The sequence below is a fragment of the Arachis hypogaea genome, chromosome 14, assembly GCF_003086295.3.
Source record: "Arachis hypogaea cultivar Tifrunner chromosome 14, arahy.Tifrunner.gnm2.J5K5, whole genome shotgun sequence".
Taxonomy (NCBI): Eukaryota; Viridiplantae; Streptophyta; class Magnoliopsida; order Fabales; family Fabaceae; genus Arachis; species Arachis hypogaea.
In genome coordinates this window covers 41,330,405-41,341,033 of record NC_092049.1, presented here as the reverse complement: position 1 = coordinate 41,341,033, position 10,629 = coordinate 41,330,405, and the positions used below count along the sequence as shown (strand labels likewise).

The 10,629-nt window shown below is 37.5% G+C and overlaps 1 non-coding gene across 1 annotated transcript; it reads right to left on the bottom strand.

Moving 5' to 3' along the window:
• Positions 1–2,421: 2,421 nt before the first annotated feature.
• LOC112745165 (small nucleolar RNA R71) lies at positions 2,422–2,528 on the bottom strand. Its single transcript, XR_003173107.1, has one exon. It is a non-coding gene; the product is annotated as a small nucleolar RNA R71 (small nucleolar RNA).
• Positions 2,529–10,629: the final 8,101 nt, after the last annotated feature.

Genomic DNA, 10,629 nt, shown 5'->3' with positions numbered 1-10,629 from the left:
CCGTGGGTCACGCGTACGCGTCGCTACTAGCTTCTCAAAACTTCATTTTCTTGCGTTCCTTCCACTTTTGCATGTTTCCTTTCCATCCTCTAAGCCATTCCTGCCCTATAAAGCCTGAAAACACTTAACACACAGATCACGGCATCGAATGGTAATAAAGGGTAATTAAAATTGACAATTTAAAGGCCCAAGAAACATGTTTTCAACTATATCACAGAATTAGGAAGGAAAATGTAGAACACACAATTTATATGCATAAGTGTGAGAATAATGGATAAAATTCGCTCAATTAAATACAAAATAAATCGTAAAATAGCGGTTTATCACACTATTAATCTAATAACTCTTCTATCCGCCGGAGTAAGACCTGCAAGATAACCATAGCTTGGTTCAAACCACAATCCTTGTGGGATCAACCTTGACTCGCTCAGGTATTACTTGGACGACCCAGTGCACTTGCTGGTTCAGTTGTACGAAGCGTGGGAATTTGTGCACCAAGTTTTTGGCACCGTTGCCGGAGAATGCTTGAGTTTGGACAACTGATGGATTATCTTGTTCCCTAGATCAGGTACTGTCTTTAATTTTGTTAGAGTCTTTTATTTTATTTTTCTTTTTTCAAAAAAAATTAAAAACTTTTTTCAAAAAAAAAATTCTTTTCTTTGTTCAATCTTTGTTTTTTGTTTAAGTCTTTTATTTTTGTTCTTGTTGAAGTTTTCAAAATTTTTTAGTCTTTCTTTCTAAATAATTTCAAAAATAGTTTCTTTGTTTAAATCTTGTGTCAATCTTTAAGTTTGGTGTCTTCTTGTGTTTTTCTTTTAAAATTTTCGAAAATTGTGTGTTTGGTTTTCAAAAATTTTAAGTCTGGTGTCTTTTGCATGTTCTTGTGTTCTTTGAATTCTTTGAATTTTGTTCTTAATGTTCTTCTTGATCTTCAAAGTGTTCTTGTTCTTCTTTTTGTTTTGATCTTAAAGTTTTAAGTTTTGTGTCTTTTACTTGTTTTTCTCTTTCTTCATTAAATTCAAAAATCAAAAAAATAAAATATCTTTTCTTATCTTTTAATTAATTTTTCGTAAACTTTAATTAAAAATTCAAATTTTAATTTTAAATTTTTATCTTATCTTATCTTAATTCTCAATTCTCAAAATCAAATCTTTTTAAAAATCTTATCTTTTTCAAAATCTTATCTTATCTTTTTATCTTTCTTTAAAATTCAAAATTCAAAAATCTTATCTTATCTTATTTCAAATTTCAAAATTCAAAAATTAAATTTTAAATTTCAAAGATTAAATCTTTTCAAAATTCAAATCTTTTTCAAATCTTTATTCTTTATCTTATCTTGTTGACTTTTTCAAAATTCAAAATTTAAAATTTTAAAATTTCAAATTTCAAATTTCAAAATTCAAATTTCAAATTCAAATTTCAAAATTTAAAATTTAATTTTTAAATTTCACTTTCAAATCTTTTCTAATCTTGTATCTAATCTTGTTTTCAAATATTTCTTAATTAATCACTTATCTTCTCTGTCTTCTTTTTCAAAACTTCCTAACTAATTCTTCTCTCTTCTAATTTTCGAAAATTCTTTTCTTCTTCTCTCTCTTCAATTTTCGAAATTCATTAACTAATTTTCAATTCTTTTTAATTAATTAACCTTAATTTTTGAAATTAATAAATAAATAAAATAAAATCAAAAATATTTTAATTATTGTTTATTTCTTCTATTTCTAATTCTTCTCCTCTCTACTTCTATTTATTCGAATTCTTCTCCCCCTTCTTCTATCTTCATTCTTGTATCACCCTCTTCTTTCTTCACATCTTATAGGGAGTCCTCTGTTCTTGAACATAGAGCTCCCATTCTTCTTCTTTCTTGTCATCTTTCTTTTTCTTGTTTATGACCAAGAACAGGGATAAAGAACCTCTCTTTAATCTTGATCCGGAACCTGAAAGGACTTTAAGGAGAAGCTTAAACAAATTAAAGCACAACACTCCGGAAGAAACCTTTCAGAAAATTTTGAACAAGAAATTAAAGACATGGCTGAACCTCAAGAAGAGGCAAGAAAGGTTCTTAGTGACTTCACCATGCCTACCTCTAACTTTTATGGCAGAAGTATCTATGTACCTGCCATTGGAGCTAACAACTTTGAGCTTAAGCCTCAGTTAGTCTCTCTTCTGCAACAGAATTGCAAGTTCCATGGATTTTCACTAGAAGATCCACATCAGTTCTTAGGTGAATTCTTGTAGATCTATGATACTGTTAAGATCAATGGAGTAAATCCTAAGGTCTACAAACTTATGCTCTTTCCCTTTGTTGTAAGAGATAGAGCTAAGATATGGTTGGATTCTCAACCAAAAGAGAGTCTAGACTCTTGGAAAAAGCTGGTTAATAGTTTCCTAGCTAAATTCTTTTCCACTCAAAGGATGAGCAAAATCAGAGTGGAAGTTCAAACCTTTATACAAAAAGAAGGTGAATCCCTCTATGAAGCTTAGGAAAGATACAAGCAACTGATCAGGAGATGTCCTCCTGACGTGCTCTCAGAATGGTCTATCATAGGCGTATTCTATGATGGTCTATCAGAGATGTCCAAAATATCATTGGACAGCTATGTCGGTGGATCACTCCACTTGAAGAAAACGCCTGCAGAAGCTAGAAAACTCATTGAGATGGTTAAAAATAACCAATTCATGTATACTTCAGAAAGAAACCTTGTAAGTAATGGGGTACTTCAGAAGAAAGGAGTTCTTGAAGTTGATACTCTGAATGCCATATTGGCTCAGAACAAGATCTTGACCCAGCAGGTCAATATGATCTCTCAGCATTTGACTGGAATGCAAACTGCAACTGGTAGTACTCAGGAAGCTTCTTCTGAAGTAGAAGTTTATGATCCTGAGCAACCCACCATGGAGGAGGTGAATTACATGGGAGAACCCTATGGAAACATAATCCTTAATGGAGGAATCATCCTAACCTTTCATGGAAGGATCAACAGAAGCCTCAGCAAGGCTTCAATAACAATCAAGGTGGAAGGAACCAGAATAGGTTCAATAACAGACCACTATTCCCATCCTCTCAAGGGAATATGGAACCCCTTAAGTAGAGCCTTTCTGACTTAGTCACTCTTGTTTTTAGCCTCTCTAAGACCCTCATAGTTTCATAACTAAAACAATATCCTCCATCAAAAATCTAAAGGTGCAGGTTGGTCAACTGAGCAAGAGGATCCCTGAGACTCCTCCTGAAATTCTTTCTGGCAACATTGAAGTAAACCCAATAGAAGAGTGCAAGACCATCACAACTAAGGCAGAGGTCGAATCTGGAGACACTGGAAAGGCATTGAATGCCAGCGAGGAAGATCTCACTGGGCGTTCAATGCCCAAAATGGCCAAGAGTCTGGCATGAACGCCAGTGAGGAACCCCTCACTAGGCGTTCAACGACAATACAGACAGCAAAGTTGGCATTGAATGCTAGCCAGGGAGCACTGGCTGGGTGTTCAATGCCCATCCTAGCACCAGAGCTGGCGCTGAACACCAGTGAGGAAGCCCTCACATGGCGTTCAATGCCCAACCAGCCAGGATACCCCTGTTGGGTGTTCAACGCCCAAAAGGATAGAGGAACTGGCGTTTAACGCCAGTAAGGGTGCACAGAAAGGGCGTTCAATGCCCAAAGAGCTCTATCAGAGCTGGCGTTGAATGCTAGTGAAGGCACACCCTCAGAGTGCTTAAGTCCCACTCAAGGAACCCTTATCCAAGAACTAAGGGAAGAGCAAGTTTCTCGGTACCTAGGAGCTCTCATAAAGGTGAATGCCAAGTTATTTGGTACAAAATCTTTAGAGGAAGAACCTCCACTGCTTACAAAAGAACTCCATGCTCTGGTTCAGCTGAAGCTACCTCAGAAGCTTCCAGATCCTGGACGCTTCCTGATTCCTTGTACCATAGGCACCATGACCTTTGAGAAGGCTCTATGTGACCTAGGGTCAAGCATAAACCTCATGCCACTCTCTGTAATAGAGAAGCTGGGCATCATTGAGGTACAAGCTACAAACATCTCATTAGAGATGGCAGACAAGATAATGAAGAAGCCATATGGCTTAGTAGATGATACTTGGTGAAGGTTGAAAACCACTACATCCATGCAAACTTTATAGTCTTGGACATTGGAGAGGATGAGGATGACTCTATCATCCTTGGAAGACCTTTCTTAGCCACTGCCAATGCTATCATTAATGTGGCTAAGGGAAAACTGACTCTACAATTAGGAGAGGATCACATCTTGTTCAAGATGCCTCATCCTAATTCTCCCTCTAATAAAAGATAGATAACTGTGCAATACCTAGTGTTCCAACCCTCTCTTTCTATGCAGGGCTTTGCAGAGCACCCACACAACAATTCTAAGTTTGGTGTTGGGCTGCCATCAACAAGCTCTAAGCACAAAGGTACCAACTGAAGGCCTCTCACCTGGCATGAGAGTTGTCTTCACTAAGAAACCAGTCTTACCACATACAGTGAGTCGTGTCCTGTCTTTAGAGCATGTTGAGCTCATTCATGAGAAGACAGGAAGAAAGTTCACTGTAAGGGGCAAAATTTTGAGCCTATACTCACCTCTATAAGGGGCTAAATGTCAAGCTAGTGACGTTAAAGAAGCGCTTGTTGGGAGGCAACCCAACCTTAATTAATTATTTTTATTTTTATTTTTATTTTTATTCATTTTGTTTTTCTTTCAGTTAATTTCTTAGGATCATAATCATGTGAAGCAGTCAGAACAGAGACAGAATTATTCAACAGTAAAAACTGAACACTCTGGATGGAGTGTTAAAGTTGAATGCCAGTCAGGGAGCTCTGACTAGGCGTTCAACGCCCCAAATGGGCAGTATTGCTGGCGTTGAATGCCAGTGAAGGAGCAGACCCTGGGCATTCAAACGCCAGTGCAGAGGGCAGGGAATCTGAATTCCCTAGCCTCTCAGGACCAGTGGGTCCCATAGCATCTTCACCCACCCCACTTATTCCTTCTTACTTCACACTTTCCCATACACGCTTTCCTATAAACCCTAGCCTAATCACATCCATATCACTTTTCCAAATCCATAATAACTCCCACCAACCCTCACCCACTTCAAAATCAAATTTCCCACCCAAAACCCCACCCATGACCGAACCTAACCCTACCCTACTGCTATAAATACCCCTCTTCATAACCCTTCGTACACACACCTCTCATATACACTCATAAGCCCCACGGCCGAGCCCTTTCTCTCCCTCTATCTTCTTCTATTTTCTTTTTCTACTCCATTCTTCTCTTTTCTTTATTTTTGCTCGAGGACGAGCAAAGTTTTAAGTTTAGTGTTGGAGCTTTTCTCTTTCCATTCCTATTCATGGCACCCAAGGTTGGAGAACCCTCTAGAAAGAAGAAAGGAAAGGTAGTAGCCGCCACCTCTAGAAAAGAGGTTGGAAAGTCCTAACCAATCCCATTCAAGATGTTGGGATTTTAATGGTGTAAGAGTTCTATGCTAATGCATGGGTTACTAAAAACCATGACACTAGTGTGAACCTAAGAGCACCATGGTGCAAGGGAGAATCTTAGATTTCAGCCCGAAAAGTGTGAGGTTGGTGTTCAACTTGTCTCTGATGCAAGGAGACCCACATCCTTACACTAGGAGAGTCAACTTTGATCAGAGATTGGATCAAATGCTCTCAGATATTTGTGTGAAAGGAGCACAGTGGAAAAGGGATTCCCAAGGCAAGCCCATTCAACTAAGAAGGCTTGACCTAAAGCCCATAGCTAGAAGATGGTTGGAATTCATCCAACGTTCCATTATCCCCACTAGCAACCGGTCAAAAGTGACTATTGACAGAGCCATCATGATTCATTACATTATGATTGGAAGTGAGGTGGAAGTACATGAGGTGATTCCTCAAGAATTGTACAAGATAATTGAGAAGCCTTCCAACAATACAAGGTTGGCATTCCCACACCTCATCTGTCATCTATGCAATTCAGCTGGAATTGTCATAGAAGGAGATATCTCCATTAGGGAGGACAAGCCCATCACCAAGAAGAGGATGTAGCAAACTAGAGAGCATGCACAAGAGCCTGTGCAACCGCCTCAGCATGAGATTCCTGAGATTCCTCAAGGGATGTATTTTCCTCATCAAAGCTATTGGGATCAATGGCAAACTTCTCTTGGAGAACTTAGCACTAACATGGAGCAATTGAGGGTGGAGCATCAAGAGCATTCCACCACCCTCAATGAAATAAGAGAAGATCAAAGAGCCATAAGGGAAGACCAGAGGACTATGAGGGAAGAACAACAAAGGCAAAGGAGTGACATTGAAGAGATCAAGCATCACATTAGATCTTCAAGGAGGAGTACTAGCCATCACCATTAATGGTGGATTCGTTCTCTTTTACTTCATTTCCTTTTATTATTTTTCTGTTTTCTATTATGTTGTCTTGTCTGTTCTCTTGTTTTTATTGCATGATCATTTACATTGATGTCTTAAAAATGTAAAATGTTCCATATATCTCTCACCTTGCTTAAAAGAAAATTTTATTTGAAAAGAATTGAGAGATACATGAATTTCAAGTTTATGATAAGAATAGTTCAATTATCTTGATGTGGTGGCATTGCTTTTGTTTTCTGAATGTATAAGTAAACAGTGCATATTTGAAGTTGAAATTTTGGAATGTTGGCTCTTGAAAGAATGATGAAAAAGAAAAAATATTATTGGTGATCTGAAAAATCCAAAAATTGATTCTTGAAGCAAGAAAAAGCAGCAAAAAGAAAAAGAAAAAGCATGTTGCAAAAGAAAAAAAATAATATATGCATGCGAAAAAAAAATTAAGAAAATGGAAAAAAAAAATAAATAAAGAGAAAAATCCATTACTACCTAGAAATGCAGGAAAAGGAGGGCAGATTGAAAAAGCCAATAACCCTTTAAACCAAAAGGCAAGGGTAAAAGGATCCAAGGCTTTGAGCATCAATAGATAGGAGGGCCTAGTGGAATAAAATCCTGGCCTAAGTGGCTCAACCAAGCTGTCCCTAACCATGTGCTTGTGGCGTGAAGGTGTCAAGTGAAAAGCTTGAGACTAAGCGGTTAAAGTCGTGATCCAAATCAAAAAGAGTGTGCTTAAGAACTCTGGACACCTCTATCTGGGAATTCTAGCAAAGCTGAATCACAATCCGAAAGGGTTCACCCAGTTAAAGTGTCTGTGGCATTTATGTATCCGGTGGTAATACTGGAAAATAAAGTGCTTAGTGTCACGGCCAAGACTCTAAAAGCTATGTTCAAGAATAAAAAAGAACTGAACTAGGAGAATCAATAATATCATCTGGATTCTAAGTTTCTAAAGATGCCAACCATTCTAAGTTTCAATGGATAGTGAGATGCCAAAACTATTCAAAAGCAAAAAGCTACTAAGTCCCGCTCATCTAATTGTACCTGAGCTTCATTGGAAACTTAGAAATTTATTGTATCTTAATCTTCTTTTTATCCTACTGAGTTTTTTAGTTGCTTGGGGACAAGTAACAGTTTAAGTTTGGTGTTGTGATGAGCGGATATTTTATACGCTTTTTGGCATCATTTTCATATAGTTTTTAGTATGTTTTGTTTAGTTTTTATTAAGTTTTTATAGGTTTTAGTGTCAAATTCACATTTTTGGATTCTACTTTGAGTTTGTGTATTCTTGTTCAATTTCAGGTATTTTCTGGCTGAAATTGAGGAGCTGGAGCAAAAGTCTGATTCAGAGACAGAGAAAACACTGCAGATGCTATCCGGATCTTACTTCCTTGCACTCGGAAGAGCTTTTCTGGAGCTACAGAAGTATAAATGGAGCGTTCTCAATGGCTATGGAAAGCTGACTTCCAGAGCTTTCCATAAATATATAATTGTTTAAACTTTGCTTCAGATTAGAAGGCCCAAAACTGGTGTCCAATGCCAGGCTCCTACCCCCTTTCAGGCGTCCAGCGCCCAAGGAGAAAAGACCAATGTTCAAACGCCCAAAGAGGACCTCCTAGCCAGCGTTCAACACCCTAGAGGCCTCATAGCACCTGGATCTCATCAAAGCTCAGCCCAAACACTCATCAAGTGGGCCCCAGAAGAGGATTTTAGCACTAAAAAGATTGTTTTACCCTACTAGTCATTTGTTTAGTATTTAAGGATTAGATTTACAACATCTAGAGACTTTTATGCCATATTCGAGTTTTACATTATAATTTCCTTTCAATATAAATTTCTAAACCTCCTAGGTTGAGGGGAGGAGCCCTGCTGAGTTCTATGAATTAATAAAAGTATTACTATTTTTCTTCGATCCATGTTTGATTTAATTCTAAGATGTATACTTGTTCTTCAACATGGTGAATGGGATGATCAGTGACAACCAGCTCTGTTCATCATACTAGGACTGTGTGCCTAACAACCACCTGTGTCCACTTGGGTTCGTGTGAATACGTGGCTGGAAAGCCCGAACCGCCAGCTTGATTATACATCTCCCAGACGGCTAATCCACGACTTCGTTGGGGACTTCTCGAGACACCAGTTCAGCTGATGTCCGGGGAGATTAGGGTCTCTGTGGTAGAGGCTAGAACCTAAAGAACAACATTCTCTGATTCGGAAGATTTGACCTTATCTGTGGCGTTTTGAGTACGATCACCAAAGAGAATGAACTGCTAGAGCTTCACCCTCGTTCAGATTGGATGACCGCGGCCATTCGGCGTTTGATCTGAAGCAGAGGAGATTGATGACCACGGCCAATGGCATTGATCACATACAGCCTGCCATAGAAGAAATCACTCACAAGCAAAGAATACAGTAATACCAGAGTAAATTTATAAAGACAAAGCAACTCCAATCCTTAACCATATTCCTATTACTGATTCTATTTAATTTACAAAGTATTTTATACACTTTTATTCCTTTCATGTCAACTTAGTTTAGATCTCACAAATACAAATTAAGCCAACTCTTCTGATTTTAATAACCAAATCAAAAACTAACTATCAACATCAAATTTCAATCCAAAAGATAGTCACAATTCAAAGCAAATTTAAACCAGGAGTTTGAAATCTCGGGTTGTCTTCCCTAGGAATTGCAAATGAAGTGCTAAGATTATTGGCTATGATTGATTGCAAGAAAAGCAAGGAATGTAAATAGCAAGAAAGTAACTTAACATGCAAGAAATTGAATGAAAGCAAGTAAATAAACATGCAAGAAACTAAATGAAAGCAATTAAAAGTAAAAGCAAGTAAAGCAAGGAAAGGGAAAATTCAAATGCAAGAAACCTCTTGGCATGTAATTGAGAGCTAAGGTTACCTATCCTAGCCATTAACCACAAACACATGATGATTATGAAGAGTTAATCCTACTTAGTCAACCCTACATCAAGGATAAGTCAAATAGGCATAGTTGATCCCAATCCATAAGTCCTAGTCAACACTATTAATGGGAGACTTAAAGTCAATAGAAACCAAATCAACTAACTACTCTAATATATCAAACAAGAATGGACATCAATGATTCAAGGAGCACCAAAGTCCTCAATTCCAAGCCAAGAGTGAGGAAAAACTATGTAAAAACTAAGCCAAGCATTTTATCAAACACTTGGTGTGCATGAGAATAAAATAATATTAAAATATATTAAAAATAAAATCTAACTACGAAAAGCAAGAAAATGATAATAACAACTAAAATAAGCATTAAATGAACATAAAACATAAATTGCATTAAATAGAAATTAAGAATTACAAGAGTGTTCATAAAATGAAAAGTGACATAAAAGAAAAATTAAGAAGAAGAACTAAGAGAAGTAAGACAATAAACATGAAAACATAAATGAAACTACATTAAGACAAGAATTAAAGACAGAAATTAAAGAAAAATTAACTAAACCTAACCTAATTCTAGAGAGAGGAGGGAGCTTCTCTCTCTAGAAAACTAAGAAAAAATATAGAAAAGCTAAACCTAATTGTCCCCCCTTGCTTCCACTTGAATTGAGGTTGAAATAGCTTCAGAAATGAGTTGGATTGGATTTTGGAGGCCCAAAATTCACCCCAAGCGATTTGCATTAATGAGCTCACGTGACTCGGGTCACGCGTAAGCGTGGGTCACGTGCACACGTCGCCGAGCGAAATTCCATACGTACGCATGGGTCATGCGTACGCGTCACCGAGCTCGCACTTGTGCACGCGCACGCGTCGCTTATGCGCACGCACGGATCGCTGAATCTTCCAAACTCCATTTCTTCATGGTTTCTTCCCTTTTGCATGCTCTTTTTCTCACTTCTTCAACCCATACTTGCCTTGGAAACCTGAAATCACTTAGCAAACACATCAAGGCATCAAATGGGATTAAAGTGAATAAAATTTAGCAATTAAAAGGCCTAAAGAGCATGTTTTCTCTTTCAAGCACATTTTAGGAAGAAATCATGAAACTATGCTATTTCAATGGATAAGTGCAAGAAAAGTTGATGAAATCCACCCAAATAGAGCAAATAAATACCATAAAATATGGATTCATCACATCCCCAAACTTAAATAATAGCATGTCTTCATGCTATACTCAAGAGGGAAACAAGGGGTATTATTCAATGCAAGTAAACTACCTACATGCAATCTATCTACATGAGTGCAACTACTTAGTCAAAA